Consider the following 18,652-nt stretch of genomic DNA (forward strand, 5'->3'; position numbering starts at 1 on the left):
TAGTTCTTAACCACACGTTTATTAAGGAGTCCCTGATCATGTGACTTCTAAAATATACTGGAGTTTTTCCTTTTTCGCTCCATAGGAAGCTATGCCATCCTTGGAGAATGTTATGTCCTTCCAAGGCCAGAAGTCTCTGGTCTTGGAGGGTTATCCAATCTTTTACCCATAAAAGGACCGATGCTTCGTAGTAGGCTTGGAAGTTTGGTAGTCCAAATCCGCCTTGTGTTACTCTGTCTTGTAAAGCTTTAAATCTCACCCTTGGTTTTTTCCCCGCCCAGATAAATTTTGAAATAGTTGTATTTATTTTGGTGAAAAAATTTTGGTTTAATTTTATTGGGATCGTCTGGAATAAATATAAAAATTTAGGTAGTATAGACATTTTAATTGTGGCTATCCTCCCTGATAATGAGATGTGAATTTTATTCCACCTAATTAACTGTTGTTCTGTTTTTTTAATAAGGGGATCGTAATTATCCTTTTGTATTGTACCACATCTATTAGTTAGTGTTATGCCCAGATATTTAACTTTTTTGACGGTTTGAATTCCTAATATTTTTTCTAATTCCTGTTCTTGTTTAGTGTCCATATTTTTAGTTATAATTTTAGTTTTTTGTTTATTGATTTTTAGACCAGCCACCTCTCCATATCGTTGTACCTCTCTCAGAAGGTGTTCCCCTGCTTCTATTGGGTCCTCCAAAATAAATGCTAGGTCATCTGCATAGACCTGAACTTTAAATTCGTGTTTTTTTGTTATAAGACCTGTAATTCTCGTGTTGGATCTTATTTGATTAAGAAGTGTTTCTACTGCCAAAATATATAGAAGTGGAGATAAAGGACACCCTTGTCTAACACCTTTTGCAATTTGAAAAGACCTTGTTAATTCCCCATTAAATATAATTTGAGCCGATTGCGTATTATATATAGTTTGAATCATTTTTATCATTTTTGGGCCAAATTGCATTTTTTAAATTAATTCAAGAATAAACTCCCATCTTAGGTTATCGAAGGCCTTTTGGGCGTCCAAGAATATTAGTGCTAATTGTTTTTCGGAGTGTATCTCGTAGTATTCTAAAGTATTGAGGATTATTCTTGTATTATTTCTTATGTATCTGCCTGGGAGAAAACCATTTTGATCTTCCTTTATTGTTTTGTTTAGAATTGGTTTAAATCTTTCAGCTATTATTGTCATGAAGATTTTATAATCAACATTGAGGAGGGATATTGGCCGATAGTTTTGTATGTGCTTTTTTTTTTCAGGGTCTTTCGGGATTAGACTTATCAAGGCTTGTGTCCAGGATGTCGGTAGCAAACCTTTTTCTAATACTTCATTAAATATTATTACTAGGATTTCTAATAAGTACTCTTTTAATTCTTTATAGAATTCGGCCGGTATCCCATCTGTACCTGGGGTTTTACTGTTCTTTTGTTTAGCTATTGCGTATTCCACTTCTAATTTAGTTATTTCTTTGTTTAGTATGGTTTCATCTGATTCTGATATCTTCTGTATTTTCGCTTCCTCAAGATATTTATTTAATTGGGTTTGATTTGTTTCTTCCTTTTGATATAAATGGGCATAATATTCAGCTGCTATGTTGTTGTTTTTCCCCAGTATATGTTGTAGTTCCCCATTTTTATCTTCTAAGGTTTGTATGTATCTTTCTTCTTCCTGCTTTTTTAATTTGTAAGCAAGCCATCTGCCTATTTTATTCGCATTTTCAAATTGGTATTGGTTGGTCTTCCTTAATTTTATGACAATTTCGTCTTGTATTGTTAGATTGATATTGTGTTTTATTGTATCAATCTCGTCTCTTATTTTTTCATTTTGGAGGTCTTTTTGAGCTTCTATTTCTACGTGTTTTAGTTTACTCTTGAGTTCGTTTAGTTTCCTATCTTTATGTTTCTTTTTTTTTGCTAGGTAAGCTATAGTTATGCCTCTCATAAATGCTTTTGTTGTGTCCCAAATATTCTGAATAGTGGTGTCAGTGTTCCAATTATCTCTTAAGAATAGGTTAAGTTCTTGTTTGATATGTTTGATATAATCCTGATCTTGAAATAACAGTTGATTTATGGACCACCGGTGTTGACCTGAGGTCGGTATTTTAATTTTCATCAATATTGGTTGGTGGTCTGCCCAAATATTTGGGCCTATTTCAATTTCATAGATTAACTTCCCAAAATTTTGGTCTGTCCAAATCATATCTATTCGGGACCACGACTTTTGGGGTGGTGAGTAAAAGGTATATTCCCGTGCAAATGGGTGTCTTTCTCTCCAGATATCTACCAATCTATATTCCCTTGCTATTTCCTGGAATTCTGATGGTAGTGTTTTCCTGTCTTTCAGTTTTTTCTTTGCAGATTTAAAGTCTTTTTTGATGTCACTCACTGCATTATAGTCTCCAATGATACAGATGTCCCCTTTTTGTATCTGTGCTAGCTGTTCGGCTAATTTTTGATAGAATTGTTTCTGTTTTGTGTTTGTGGCGTAAATCGCCACTATCGCTATTTCTCTATAACCTATTTTAATTTTTACAATTAGTATTCTTCCATCTTCATCTGAATAGATTTTTTCCGGTTGGTACGTGTCCCTAATGTACAAAGCAATCCCTCTCTTTTTTGAGTCTGTTAAGGCTGTAAATAATTTGCCTAGTTTTTTATTTTCTAAAAGTTTACAATCTTGCTTTCTAATGTGTACTTCCTGGAGACATGATATATCTGAATTTTGTTTTAATAATTTTGTCATTATCTGTTTTCTTTTTATCGGAGAATTCAATCCATTGATGTTTACAGAGATCAACTCAAGTGTCTTTCGCGTCATTTTCCTCCCTCTCCTCTCCGGTTACCTTCCTTTATTGACGTTTAGCCGCCGCTCTTGTTGTTACCCTTTGTTCTTTTTGTTGTCCTTCCCTGCCTTGTTCTTCTTCTCCTCTATCCTCCGTCCGTCTCTCCTCCTGTGATAACTCCTCTATAGTTTGACGAATCTCTGTATCTTGCTCTAAATTTTTTTGAATAAAATAATCTGCTTTCTCGAACGAATCTATTTTAATTTTTTTTCCATTCCATGTTACCAGGAGACCGTCCGGAATTAGCCATCGGAATGGGATTCCCCTTCTCAGTAGCTTTGCTGTAAAGAAGTGGAATTCTCTTCTTTTCTCCCTTATTCTTTTCGGAATTTGTTTGAGGATTATAATTTCTTTTTCTTGATACATAATTTTCCCACTTCTTGTTGATTTGTATATTTCATCCCTAATGGATTTTTTAGTAAATTTTACGTGGACCTCTCTAGGTAATCTGTGGTTCTTAGCATAGTTTGTTTGTATTCTATAAATTTCATCAATATGGTCTTTGACCTCATCTAATTCGATCTGTGTGTTATCAGTAATCAGCTGGGCTAATTTATTAAATAGATCTTCGTCTGTATTTTCCGGGATGTTTTGAAAGCGAAGAAAGTAAGCTGCTTTCTCCATCTCCAGGATTGCGATTGAATTTCCGAGCTCATTATTGGCCGCAATTAATCTTCTTTCTGCTTCAATTCTTCTTTCATCGATTCTTTTTGTGTCTGTTTCAATATTTTGTATCCTCTGCTCATGGTTAATTATGATTTCTTGTATACCTTCCAATTGGTTTTCCAAGCCTTCAATCTTTCCAGACATCATTTCAAAGTTTTGTTTTGTTTCCTCGTGGTTTTGCCTTATAGTTTATTGGGTAACTGTAGCTGCCTCTTGGCTGCGAACCATAAACTCTTGAATCAAATTTAACGAGGCCTGAATCGATTGCAAAGAAGTTTTGTCAGTGATTGCCATTTCTGTATTTGGTTTTGCAGTTTGCATCGTCGAAGTTCCTGGTGTGGCTTTTTTTTGATACTTAGAAAAGTTAGTTGTCATACTCCCTATCCAGACAAAGGTAGTTAACAAATTGTCCAAATTGTCCAAATTATCCAAAATAATGTCCTTTCCATGTATTCAATTAGATCGTAAAGATGGAGATGTTATTTAAATCACAATTCAAGAATAGTCTTGTTTGGGAAGTTGGAATAGTTAAGTTCGTTCTAGCGTAGCTGAATTCTCCAATATTGGTAGAGAGGAAAGTCAAATACAGAATTTCTGATTTCTACTCTCTAATTAATTTTGTCTATATCTATCACTTGACTGTTCACTTATTGCCAGTTAATCAATTAAATAAATAGTATACAACAGTGTTCGATCAGAATATAAATAAAGTATAGATAGAGATAAAATTTAAATAGACAATTTAAGATAAATAGTTAATCGTTCTTAAACTATACTCTAATATTAATAGTAGTCGGAATTATGTAAGTTAGTTAAGTCTTAGTTAACAATTAATGAGAGATAATAAATAGTATAAATATTATAAATATTATAAATAGTATAAGTCTACCTTAAGTTGATTCTAGACTAGTCTTAAAAATCCTTACAACGTTCTATAAGTACTGTTATAAGCACTATACTTAATAATTAATAATTAATCCTTAATAGTATTGTTTAATATCAACTATCAAATGCCAATTAATTTAAGGTTCTTGGTGTAACCACTAAGCAAATAGTCAATTAATCACTTTTGATTCTTAAATAGAGGAAAATAGGAAAAGAAATAGGGTTTCTTAATCTTAATTAGAGGAGGGGGGGAGAAAAGAGAGAGGGAAGAAAGAGATTAAACTAGGGAGAATAAATAAATAAAAATGAAACGGCAGCAAAGTTTTGATCCTCCGATCATCGGGCTGCTGCAAAGGTGCTAAGTGTTAAAAAGGGCCATGTCACTTTATTCAGGGCCGTTGCGACTTTGAACCATCAGTACATGAACCAATGAGGCTAATGTTTCTATCTCCTGAGTAAGACAGTTATTAAGTGAGTTCTGCCTTACTTTACCACCTTTCTTGCCACAGTCGTTAAGTTAATCCTTGCAGCTGCTTGAACATCCCAAAAGATGTTCATATAACCCTGGGACATGGCCACCATCATAACTAACTTGTCAAGTGTCCAAAGTTTGATCCAATAACCCCTTTATTTTTCTAACAAAATCCTTTCTTCCTAGAAGGAAGAATAGAAAGAATAAAATGGAAAAGGGGATTAAAAGGGGATACAAAAAATAAAAAAAGGGTTTGGTTCAAAGTTCTGCTCAGATTGAAGAAATTGGAGTTTGAGAAGGGTTGATTAAACTTAGAGTATTGTTTTGTTTGCTCTTTTTTAACTTCTATTTTTCTATTTAGATATATGAATTTAGGAATTGCTGATCTGTTTGAATAAAGTTAGAAGTATTGATTATAATATGATATGCAGTAGGTGATACTGATTTGGATTAATGCATAAATGGAATTGAATTTAGCACTTTGGCATGCTGGTTAATAAGTTAGAAATATTTTTTGAAGGAACATTAAGGATGGAATTTAACTAAAATAAAATGTATGTAACTGGATGACAAAATTAGAAAAAAAACTTTTGCAACTTTTGGGATGATTGATATTAGTTACTAAGAAAATACAGAATTGTATTCATGGAAAATTAGATGGTACATTGTATTATTTGAATGTTGAGAGAGAAAGAAATTACCCCCCAAAGGTCCTTCCACCCTCTTTCCCTCCATTCATTTCATTCTTCCTTCTTCCTCCCTCCATTTCTCTCTTTTCTTTCTCTCTCATTCTCTCCTTCCAGGTCTCTCTCATTCCTGCATCCTCTCCCTCTGTCTCCCCTTCACTCACTCTTATGTTTATCTCTCCTCCCTTATGTATCCAATCATACTTGGCCAATAAAGAAATAAAGGAAGGATCATCCCGGAACAGATTCCAATGGCTCCAAAACCGGGGGGGGGGGGGACCCGGTCGTGTTGGAGGGAAACGGGGTGGGGAAGAGACGTGCTGCCAGGCACTCGACTCCAGCCCCTCCTGCCTTTTCATCCTCCCTCTCCGAAGCTTCGTCCTCCCTCTACCAAACCCCCACCCATCTCTCCGAAGTTTTACAACTCCTCCCATTGTCTCAGCACTCACAATGATAAGCTCTCATCTCTTTTGACTGCTGGATTCTCCCTTTCAAAATGCAGGGGGGGGGGCAATCTTCCAGGCCCTGCTTTAAACCCTCTGAGGAGGCTTTTGAGACTCCTTCCCAGAATCCCAGCAATCGGGTGGTTGCTGTCAGCAGCTTTGCTGGCTGTCGCAGGACTTGACGTCAGGGGCCCCCTGCTGCCTGACTGGCTCTGTCGTTGCGTGCTGCTTCCCCGGGCGTCCTTGAGGTCAGCAGGCCCCTGTGCCACGGGGGGGGGGGGAGCGTGCAAGCCTCTTGCCTCCACTGCCTCCTTTTCCACCGCCCTGCTGCCTGAACCTATTTACAAGGGGCTGGTGGAAGACTCGATGTTGCTTTTGCTAAAGGTAGGGGGAAAAAAGAGTAACAGCAACATTGGATCTTCCACGCCCCCCCCCCCACGGCACAGGGGGCCCACTGACCTCAAGGACGCCTGGGGAAGCAGCATGCAACGACAGAGCCGGAGAAGCCGGGCGAGGCTTAGAGCCCACGGGGTGCCGGCTCCATCGCGCTGGTGTGGAAAACTCTGGGCTGAGCTTGGTTTTTCCCTGCGCCCCAGCACGCTTAACGCATTACAGGGAACATAGGTCGCTGCCACCCCGAAGGGGCTCCTACCTTCGTTGCATGCTTTATTCCAGGACCGGGAGGACCGCGCTGCCAAAGGCTCCGTCGGGGCTTCGTGTCCTGCCTCGCGAGGGCCAGAGGGTGTACTTTTTCGTTGGTGAGGCAGGCGGCTGGCAAGAGAGGGCCGGTACTGCGCATGTGCGAGGAGCTGCTCACTGGGCACAAATTACTGCAGGCACCAGGAGGCCGGCCAGCAAAACCGGCCCCCCCTCATTTTTCAATTTGGCCGGCCTATCAGCAGCCCTGGGCATGGACACTATCAGCGGCCCTGGGCATGGACACTATCAGCCTGTGGCATTGCTAAGGTGTTATGGAAGGCCAGGATGCTTCAATAGTAGCCTTCAGCTCTTCTGCATTGTTTTGGCAATGCCCCATAGATTCTCTATCGGATTCAGATCAGGCGAGTTTGCTGGCCAATCAGGGACAGTAATCCCACGGTCATTGAAGCAGGTTTTGGTGCTTTTGGCAGTGTGGGCAAGTGACAAGTCCTGCTGGAAAATTTAAGTCACCATCTCCATAAAGCTCCTATGTGGATGGAAGCATGGACTGCTCCAAAATCTCCTAGTAGACAGCTGCGTTGACCCTGGACGTAATGAAGCATAGTGGACCAACACCAGCATATGACATGGCTGCCCAGATCAACACAGACTAAGGAAACTTTTGCATCTCATTTGAAAACCAATTATCCAGAGTATGGAGGAAGAATGGAGAGGGACACACTGCAAGATTCTTGAGGTCCAGTGTAAAGTTTCCACAGTCTATGTTGATTAGGGTACCCCATGTCATCTGCTGGTATTCGTCCACTATGCTTCATTAATTAAGTTCAGGGTCAATGCAGCCATCTACCATAGTGTCCATGCCATGCTGCATTGAGGCAGTAATTGCTGCAAAAGTGGCCCACATGAAGTACTGAGAGACGGGGTGGCACAGCAGATAGAGTGCTGTACTGCAGGCCACTGAAGCTGACTGTAGATCTGTAGGCCAGCCGTTCAAATCTCATCACCGGCTCAAGGTTGACTCAGCCTTCCATCCTTCTGAGGTGGGTAAATGAGGACCTGGATTGTGGAGGCGATATGCTGACTCTGTTAAAAAGTGCTATTACTAACATATTGTAAGCAGCCCTGAGTCTAAGAAGAAGGGCGGCATAAAAATCAACTAACTAACTAACTAAATAACTAACTAAATAAATAAACAAATAAATAAACAAGCAAACAAACAAACAAACACACACACACACAAACAAACACACAAACACAAACAAAAGAGGTCCAATGTTGTTCTATGTACAATCCTTTTTTTATTGACTGCATGCAATATTCTAATTTTCTGAGATGGGAGATTTGGGGCTTTCATGAGCTGTACCCCATAATCATCACAATTATGACAAATCACGGCTTGAACTATCTTGCCTTGCATGTTATGAATATCTCTCATATATTAAGTTTCACTTTTTAAGTTACATTACTGAAATAAACGAACTTTTGCATGATATTCTAATTTTTCAAGTTTCACCTGTATATCACTGGGAGAAGTTCTTTGCATGAATAGAAGTGAGATGTTTTTCAACTTGTATATGTATTTGTACATTTATGTATTTCTGGAATTGTCCGTAAAAGTTCTTTGCTTCACCCAGCAGGAAGTGAGAGATTGTTTCTCAATGATCCATCCATTCAGAACGCAATGGAAATTGATAGCTCTGCATGGTCCTGTGGGGTGTGTTGTTGACTGATGATCTTAGTGTGTTGTGTTGTGGAGTGGAAGTATAATGGGTAACGGAGAATAGCTCATACAATATAACATTGAAGAAAGAAAATAGGTGAATATGATAGGTAGATCCCAAAAGAATGAAAGAATTGTATTTGAAGGAGTGTCCGATGTATGAACCATAACTCTTCAAAGGCACTTTTGCTCACTTAGGTTAAATGAACTGTTGCAATTAAGTGGCTTTGCTGCAATTCTCACCAGTGTGATCCTTCGATTTAAAAAAGATTGAACATTTAAAGGGAAAGCTAGTGTCCCAGACAACCGAGAGGAACATGAAGGCCACTTTTGAGAAATGGAAATCTTTTGCTTTTACAAAGAAAGAAAAATCTCAAAGCCTAACACAATAAGGTGAGTGTCAATGAACATTGAGTTAAAAATAGAGGCTGGTCGAGCATTTCATGTCATGAACACATAGAACTGAGAAAACACCCTAAAACACGGGTTTCAAACTTGCTGCATCACATTGCTATCATGTGATGTTTCGTGACGTTTCTCCCATTCGTGGACCTGGGGTGGGCATGGCCTGTGTGTGACATATCTGATCTGTGGGCTGTCAGTTTGACACCCCTGCCCTAAAACAAACAAAAGTTGGGGAGCTTGAATGCATTAATTCATTTATAGCTTATCAAGAAGGCACAGTTTTGTTCAATGAATTATTGAATGCATCTATAATATACACTGCTCAAAAAAAATAAAGAGAACACTTAAACAACACAATATAACCCTAAGTAAATCAAACTTCTGTGAAATCAAACTGTCCTTTTAGGAAGCAACACTGATTGACAATCAATTTCACATGCTGTTGTGCACATTCAATTTTGTACAGAACAAAGTATTCAATGAGAATATTTCATTCATTCAGATCTAGGATATATTATTTGAGTGTTCCCTTTATTTTTTTGAGCAGTATATTTTTGTACGCCTGAATTCCATGCAAAAGCAAACAGAAGGGCACTTGTATCTAATGATAATAAAATGTTACTTTGTTGAACATCAACAGAGATGAGAAAGAAGCATTCACTTGTCCCAGTCAAAAGCAGATACAAAATTAAAGATATTGATATTCAAATTCTGCCACTGAAGAAACAGCTAATTTTCCATTGAGTATATCTGCTTATTACTTATCCATCACTTGTTATATCAAAAATATGTGTGAGATGTGACATAGCCAATATAGAAAGACTGTAGTATCAGCCCATTTACAAAAATAGGCAATATGTTGCTTATGTTTCATGTTAAATTATTGTTCATGAAAGTACCATGTTTTCCCCAAAATAAAACCCTGTTTTATATTCTTTTGAACCCTGAAATAAGCACCCAGCCTTATTGCCATGTACTCAAAAGCCTGATTGGGCTTATTATCAGGGGATGTTTTAGTTTGGGACAAACTGGGTACATTTAGAGAACCTATTAACACGTGTCAAATTTGTGGCCTGCAGGCCAGATGCATCAGACGCTGGCCACGTCCATCACCATTTAGTGAAGGGGGAAAGTCGCAATATGTCACATGACAACATGACGTTGCGAGTTTGCCCCCCCCCCTGTGATACTATAACAAATACGCCGATGATACCCAGTTGTACATCTCCAACCCATGTGCAGTGAACGAAGCAGTGGAAGTGAGGTGCCAATGCGTGGAGGCTGTTGGGGTCTGGATGGGTGTCAACAGATTCAAACTCAACCCTGATAAGATGGAGTGGCTGTGGGTTTTGCCTCCCAAGGACAATTCCATCTGTCCATCCATTACCCTGGGGGGGAATTACTAACCTCCTCAGAGAGGGTCCGCAACTTGGGCGTCCTCCTCGATCCACAACTAACATTAGAGAACCATCTTTCGGCTGTGGCGAGGGGGGCGTTTGCCCAGGTTCGCCTGGTGCACCAGTTGCGGCCCTATCTGGACTGGGAGTCACTTCTCACAGTCACTCATGCCCTCATCACCTTGAGGTTCGACTACTGTAATGCGCTCTACATGGGGCTACCTTTAAAGTGTGTTCGGAAACTACAGATCGTGCAGAATGCAGCTGCGAGAGCAATCATGGGCTTCCCTAGGTATGCCCATGTCACACCAACACTCTGCAGTCTGCATTGGTTGCTGATCGGTTTCCGGTCACAATTCAAAGTGTTGGTTATGACCTATAAAGCCCTTCATGGCATTGGACCAGAATATCTCTGGGACCGCCTTCTGCCGCACAAATCCCAGCGACCGATTAGGTCCCACATTGTTGGCCTTCTCCAGGTCCTGCCGACGAAACAATGTCATCTGGCGAGACCCAGGGGAAGAGTCTTCTCTGTGGTGGCCCCGACCCTCTGGAACCAACTCCCTCCGGAGATCAGAATTGCCCCCACTCTCCTTGCCTTTCGCAAACTCCTAAAAACCCACCTTTGCCATCAGGCATGGGGGGATTGATTCCCCTGGGCCTTTTCATTTTATGTATGGTTTGTCTGTGATGCATGTTTTTATAATAAGGGTTTTAAACTGTCTTTTTAACCATTAGATTTATACTATGTATTGCTGTTGTAAGCCGCTCCGAGTCTTCGGAGAGGGGCGGCATACAAATCTAATAAATAATAATAATAATAATAATAATAATAATAATAATAATAGTAATAGTAATAATAATAACCTTATTCACATCCCTGATATTATATTTGAAATATTATGTAGAATTTGGATTGTAATACCTCAGAAAGTTCATTGATGTAGTGTACTGTGAAATAAAGTTACTAGAGAACTAGCAAAATTTTTCTATGCTATATTTCTGAACTATATTAGTTTGTCTAGGTTTTCCTTTGAGTAATGTGATGAAGTTTTAATTTCAAATGATAGTAGATACAAGATGTCAGTGCAGGGCCGCTGATAGACCGGTACTACTGGGAGTGGCGTCAGGGGCCCGGCCAAATTGAATAATGGGGGGGGGGGGCGCCCGCCAAAAACTCTCCAACCCCGATTGCAATGAACTCTGCCTCTGCGGAGCTTCTCCGACCGCAGCCCGCACCTTCTTCCCACCCCCACGAGGAAAGAAGGCAGGGAGGCCGGCAGATAGGCAGGGAGCCCCGATGGCAGCCGCGGAAGGAGCTTGGCCCTCTGGAAGCCAAGCTCCCCATCACTATGGAAAGCCGGCCGCTTCTCCTGCTGAGCCCAGTCCTCTCCCGGTGGCTTTCGGCTCCTCCCGCCGAGGAGCTGCAAGGTTGGCCCCGGAGCCCCACGCAGCCAGCGTTCCCTCGTGCCCGGCGGGCTCCCCTTTCCTAACCCCCCGCCAGCCCTCTCCTTCCCTTCCCACCCTGCCCTCCTTCCCCGAGGCATCCCTTGCCCATCATCCCCTGCCGGGCAATGGGGCAGCGGGACTGCTAGATGGGCAGCTCTTCCGGCGAGGGTGGGCAAGGCGCGCCCTTCTCAGCTCTCGGCCTCCATGGCTTCATAACGGCCTTTGCCCGCGCAGAAAGCATCCTTCCTCGCACCCAGCGCCGGCCATGGGGGCTTCTGCCGCCGCCTTCCGCAAGGCCCCCCGAGGAGCCGCGTGGGTCTCCAGCCTTCTCCTGGTGAGTCACCGCAGCAAGGATGCGGGCGAGGGAGAAAGGGAAGAACCCGTCGCCTTGGACGCTTCCCTCTTGCGGTAGAGGGGTAGGTGGTTTGTGGGGAGCGGGGGAGGGAAAGAGCCGGCATAGTCAAAATCACAATTTCTTTCGTTTCTTTTTCTTTCTTTCTCTATTTCTCTCTTGCTCTTTCATTCTTTTTTCTTTATCTTGCTTTCTTTCTTTCTCTTTCTTTCTCTCCTTCCTTCCCTCTTTCCATTTATTTCATTCCACCTCTCTTTTTATTTCTCTTTCATTCTCTTTCTTTCCTCTTTCTTTCCTTCTTTCTTTCGTTTCTTTTTCTTTCTTTCTCTCTTTCTCTCTTGCTCTTTCATTCTTTTTTCTTTCTCTTGCTTTCTTTCTTCCTCTTGCTTTCTCTCCTTCCTTCCTTCCATTTCTTTCATTCCCCCTCTCTCTTTTTATTTCTCTTTCATTCTCTTTCTTTCTTTCTTTCTTTCTTTCTCTTTCTTTCTCTTTTTCTTTCTCTCTTTTACCTTCCCTTCCTCTATTTCTTCTTTTCTTTCTCCTTCCTACCTTCTTCCCTCCCTCCCTTCCTTCAGTCCTTCTTCTCTTACTCTCCCCTTTCATAAGTTTCCTTCCTTACTTCCTCTGTTCCTGTCCCTTCCCCCTTTCTTTCTTTCTTTCTTTCTTTCTTTCTTTCTTTCCTTCCCTCCCTCCATTTCTTGCTTTCCTTCTCCTTCCTCCCTTCTTTCCTCCCTCACTCCCTTCTTTCACTCCTTCCTCTCTTACTCTCCCCTCTCACACCTTTCCTTGCTTCCTTTGCACCCTTCCTCTGTTCCTGTCCCTTCCCTCTTTCCTTCCTTCCTTCCCACCCTCCGTCCATTCATTCACCCATTCCTCTCTTGATCGCCCCTTTTACCATTCCTTCCTTCCTTCCTCCTTCCTTCCTTCCTCCTTCCTTCATAGCTCGCCCTCGCCTTTCTTCCCTTCCTTCCAGATGAGAGTGCCCCCTCAAGACACCCGCCCGACTGCTGGTACCCTGCTTTTTCTCTCCCCTCGTCCTTTCCAGCTCCTCGCCGGTGGCTGCCGGGTGTGGGATCCCCCTCCCCTCTCCCCTTGCTAGAAAGCACATGGTTTTGTCAACAAGGCCTCTTCCAAGAAGGGAGAAGTGCCAAGGAGCCGTAAATAAGCCTCGCTCCGCCTGACCGATGCCAGGAGGATCTTTCTTTCCCTCGCCGCTCCCGCTTCTTTCTTTCTCCTGGACGAGTCCACACAATCGGCTTAACCCAGTTCCTGAAATAGCCTATGGCAGTGCTTCCCAACCTTGACAACTTGAAGATATCTGAACTTCAACTCCCAGAATTCCCCAGCCAGCATTCGCTGGCTGGGGAATTCTGGGAGTTGAAGTCCAGATATCTTTAAGTTGCCAAGGTTGGGAAACACTGGCCTATGGGACCGCCTCGCTTGGCGTGAAGCGGGAAATGATCCCCGGGGGATGGAGTGGCTTGGCGACTTAAAATAGTTTTAAAATGGCGGGGGGGGGGGCAGACACTTAGGCTGTATGGGGCCCCAAAATTCCTGATGGTGGCCCTGTGTCAGTGTTCCAAATAACATCCGATAAATAAATCAGAGTCCAAACCTTGGCCTTCTTCCAAGTTCCAATTTATTGACAGAAACTTTGGCCTGCCACAAGGACCAAAACAATATGTAATTTCATTGATGTCTAATTAATTTTAATACATTAGTCAATAACTGAGATGATGGGCTTTAGTTACCATTCATGAAACTTGTATTTCTCCATGCCAAAAAAGCTTTATTACTTATCCATGTTTATTTATATAATTGGGTACAATTTCATTTTGAAAGTTCAATCCCCCCCCCCTTATTGGGCAAAGGCTTCAAACAGTGGAAATGAAACTGATCAGCCAACTCTACTTGATCACCAAGTAACATATTACTTGCATTTTTGTGAGTTTGTAGGCAGACTCTATTTTTCTTCCCCTTCTTTTGCTTAGAATTAGCTCTGTGATAGCACAAAACCTCGATTACAGCTTTGGAGATTTTAGTTTATTTATAATAGTTACCATTATAACATCTTATCTACAATTATGGTATACAGTATATATTTTCTATACCACTGTGAAATCTTCAAAGTTGGAAGCCAAGCTTTATATTTGAGTGTACAGGTTAGACAATTGAATTAGAAGAATTATAATTCCAAAAACAAAGCAGGATAATTCAGACAGACCTTTTGGTGCCTAGGATATGTGGGTCAATTCATTTTGGCCTGGACTTCACTTCTGTGAAACCTGAGGCCTGATCTCAGTGATGATTATTATGGCTTATTATGATTTGTTTCATGTGGCTTTGTTTATTTTCAGTCAGCAGAGTCTCACAACAACCAGTTCTTCCTGAGTGAAACTGACTTTTGACAGGTTTGTTTGCAATATTACATTTTTCCTACTCTCTTACTGTAGTATGCTTAGCATTCTACTTATTAGATCTGACTGATGCCATTTTTGTATTTTGTCATCTATATGTGTCATATAAAACTGCTGATTCCTGGATGCCAAGAGTCAACTTTATACATTCAAGCTATGGCATCTTCATTCTTCATGAACTCCCTTTCCTTTACACAAAGTGCTTCAGCCTACCTACATTTTTAGAAAGAATATTAAAAATATAAGGTATATGGAAAGTGTCTGTATCAATTTCAGTATATTTTTGCAGACTTGTTTTATTATATTAAAAAAAAAAAATTCTCTTGCAGTTTGGCCATAGTTTTCTGAAGAGTTGTGACAGTCTCTGCCAATTCTATGCCTATTTCTTTACTTACCCTGCTGCTGATACATCCCATCAATTGTAATCGCCTCACTGTAAACCCATCAATCTCTGAGTACTTGCCTGACAACCCAACTTCAATTAACCTTTTCCAACTGGTCTCCCTGGTGTTACTTCTTATCTCTTTGTTTGCTTGCTTACTCACAGAAACACACTTATTATCCAGTGATGATGCCAGCAGAAACAATTAGATGCTGTCTTTGAAGACAGTTAACCAATGAGGGTACTGGAGTGACACAGAAACAGGCCTCATTCCTCATACTCCAAAAAAAGGCAACATCTGTTGAATTCAACTAGTTGGCTTCATAGCCAACAGAATGGTGCTTTTGTGGCCATTGTTTAAAGACTAGAAGCCCTGTACCAATATTCCCAGTTCAGCTCTAATATATCACTCTTGAAACATGATTTATTCCTTTGGGAAAAGATAGGTGTTTCTAGTCAGGGAAAAAAGTATAGGAAAAATATTTTAATTGTGATATATTAAACATATGCATGTGTGTGTGTGTGTATATAATAAAATTGTCAGATCCCCCCCTTTTCATTTATTGCTCACCCATACATTACCTTGAATCCAGTTTAACACATTCTAGTACAAAAGTCAAATGGAGACAGTTAGGAGCTTTTCATTTTCTACTTAAACAAAAATTGTCATTATTTCTCAGTGAAATACAAATGGCATAAATGTAATTCAGGTAAAATAATTTTCACACACTCTGCATTCCACCTTCCAGGCCAACTATTTTGCATTTGGTAAAAGATTTCCTTCTGATTCACAAGTGCTAATTTATGAATGGTTGTTCTCCCCCCCCCCCCTTTAAGGAACTTCTTGGCAATTAAAGATCAGAATAATTTAGCCTGATCTCCATTTTCCTAGCCATGGAACACATACATACACAACTGCAGTATTCAGACAGCAAACAACTGACATACTGGTAATTGTTTTTATTCAGTCACCTGATTTGAAACTCTTGTAATAAAATGTAGATCCAAAGGCAAATACTGTAGTGGTTATGGATCTATGCAACTCAGAACAATATTCTATGTTTTTCAATGAAATTGCATTGATATATTTATTTATTTTTGTTAAAAATGAGATGCTTCTGCTATTGAAGTTTGTATGTGCTGAAGTCTTCCTGTGAAAGAATAGAAATCAGAAACCATACAGCATTTCATACTGGGATATTATTTCTAATTACATTATACAATAATTTATAATCATCCATGAGAAAGATGGGGCCCTGTATTCTTATAGAAGTTAAAACATTTCCCCCCACTATATCTGAAAACTGGCTGATGCGCCAACAACAAAGAGCTGGAGATTTCTGATCTGCCATTGGTTTATGATTTCCAATGCATAGCCCTGATCCTCCACCATTTAAAACATTTTGCCTGATGAACAGTCTGTAAAACTGAAAAAAAGTATTTTAAAGCTCTACAACTAACATTTAAATCTACTTGATGCTGAATTCAACAGGTTTTTGAAGATGAACACAATGTATAGTCACGAGAATTAATTGCCAAGAGCTAAAGCTATAGTTTAGGCTGACCAATTACATTAATTATACAATAATTATGTCAATTATTTCTAAAGCCATTTGATCATAGGCTTAGCTTTTATGTGCCATAAAAATGGCTGATTCAGCAGCTGCACCTCCATGAAATGCAATCTTTAAACTTTGCAAGCAGCAATGAGATTTACATAAAATAGCAAAGTAAACACTGGTGAGAACACAAACAAATGAATCCATAAAAAGCAGATATATGTAGAATGAAATCATATGAAGCCTATCTGGTTCATTCTTTTCCCACCCCAATATCGTAACTTTCTGGTTTGGGAGAAAAAGATGTTACCTGATATAAAAATACCTATTGTACTAGAAAACGGTAGGCAATAGGGATGTTTCAGATGACAATTGTCAATAGGACTACTGTATAGTAAGGAATTATGGTATCTTGTTTCCTTTTTCCCTCTAGAGCAAAATGGCAAGGAAGAGACCTTGATATTGTTTAAAATTCTTCCATTTGCCCATCTAATGAAATAAATATATAAGCTGTAAAGAGAAAAGGTCTTTTCACCAATGTCAATCTACACCCCCCCCCCCAAAGCATGCCTGACACCCCCATTAAGGTGTTTCTGGTATGAGATGAAGACCTTTTATTTTCTCTGGAAATAAGAATCAATGTCAGGCTGTTGAATAATATTTATTCAACAGATAATATTCTTGTTTTACCTGCTATATTAATATTGCTGTTTTCGTTTATTTAATAAATAAGCACTGCCTGACTCCAGAACAACTTTAGGGTTGATTTTTATCATGATAATCCTACTGCTGTTGCTATATTTATTGATCTGTGTTGGTAGTATAAATATTCTGTCTGATCTTTCTACCTTTCAGGGAACTCCATGGAATTTTGGCAGTTTAAACAAGAAACAACGGAATAAATTATGTATTAATTTTTATTCAGGTTTATGAAGAATCTTTATATATGTACATTGACGGGGCACCAATTCTGCCTTGTTAATACCTTAAGGAAGAAAAAGAGCAGTTTCATTATTTAACCGTGATATTTTGGCATGAGGATGAATTTCTCTGCTGTTCACTTATAGCAAATTTCTAGATTTGTGAGGCTCTTCAAAGTGATTTACACCACACTTAGATAGGTGCAGTTACTGCTGTAGCAAATCCATGATGATGGTTTTTTTCAGACTTCAGATTTACTTTTTATAAACCTAGAGATCAAAGGACAAATTTCCTTTAGAGTGGAACCTTCCCAGCCAAGGATAAATGTGTAAAAAAAAAAAGTTAAGACTTGGTTTGAGCATGTAGCCCCTTGACCAAAGCTGAACAGTATAAACAAACTAAGTGCCATATACTAAAACCAACTTCAAAGCAAGAGCTAGGGAGAGAATCCAAACAAAAAAGGAAATAAAATACTATTCCAAATAGAAGTCCTCTATTTGTAAAAACTAATTTTTATCCTTTATAGAGTATTTAAAATGTGAATGCATTGCTTTAGCTTTGGAACTAAATTATGTATAAAATATCTTGGTTTTTCAATCCCCCTTTTGATTAGTATGATTCCTTAGAAAATAAGGAAGCATATGAACAATACCAAGGAATTTTCCTCTGGTTTTATGCTGGCAAATGGGCAGTGTATAAAGTGTCATTTTATTCTCTCCATAGCTTCATTCTGTCTTTGAAAATGTATCAGTTTTATTTATTTTTTTTGTTGGTAGATCTCAAGTCTTGTTCGAGATTAGGATTGAATGCGCAGGCCATACAAATGAAAATTGATCTTTTTACAGCACAGTAATACGGTGAACTTCCTTCTTTGTAGCTTTAGGCACCACTTTCAGCCTCTGAAACCTTTTAAAAGCTTTGCTAATCCTCATGTATGCAGCTTTACGTGCGATTCCTCCCTGCCTCCCCCCTCCTCCTGATTGGTGAAGCTATTTCATGGCTTAATTCAGCCCACAAATGCATATCTGAGTTGTAATTTGAAATCGGAGCTTAGGCAGAGTCGCTTCTCTGCTGTTGGCGCAGGCTATTATAGGGACAAAGCTGGGAAAGGGGACGTTGTCCGGGCGACAACAGGCACCGGGAGGCTTGTTGGGGAAACTAGGAAACCGGATGGGTTTCTGCTGAACTTCTGGATGGATGGATAATGGAAGCCTAAACATGAAGCAGGTAAGGCACCAGCAACTTGTTGCAAACCAGCTGGCGATCTCGGAAGATCCACGGAATCCAGCGTGACTGGATCAGGAAGACTCTTTGTTGGGGGATCGGTGAGACTTTTGCAGAAATGGAGCTAAGTTAGGAACGCCTTTTCCGGCCGCTCGTTAAGTTTCTAGTCGC

At 40.0% G+C, this 18,652-nt stretch overlaps 1 protein-coding gene across 3 annotated transcripts in view; it reads left to right on the plus strand.

Moving 5' to 3' along the window:
• MID1 (midline 1) overlaps positions 1-18,652 on the plus strand; it is a 351,173-nt gene that overhangs the window by 162,145 nt on the left and 170,376 nt on the right. Inside the window, exon 2 of one of the 3 annotated variants that reach the window (XM_070750817.1) lies at positions 14,336-14,389. The exons of 1 other annotated variant lie outside the window; for it this stretch is intronic. The gene's annotated coding sequence lies outside the window, so the exon portion shown is untranslated. Of the gene's footprint in view, positions 1-14,335; positions 14,390-18,278; positions 18,485-18,652 lie in introns of those variants that run through there. One more of the 3 variants, XM_070750813.1, reaches the window with a different exon arrangement.

Source organism: Erythrolamprus reginae, chromosome 4 (assembly GCF_031021105.1).
Source record: "Erythrolamprus reginae isolate rEryReg1 chromosome 4, rEryReg1.hap1, whole genome shotgun sequence".
Classification (NCBI taxonomy): Eukaryota; Metazoa; Chordata; class Lepidosauria; order Squamata; family Dipsadidae; genus Erythrolamprus; species Erythrolamprus reginae.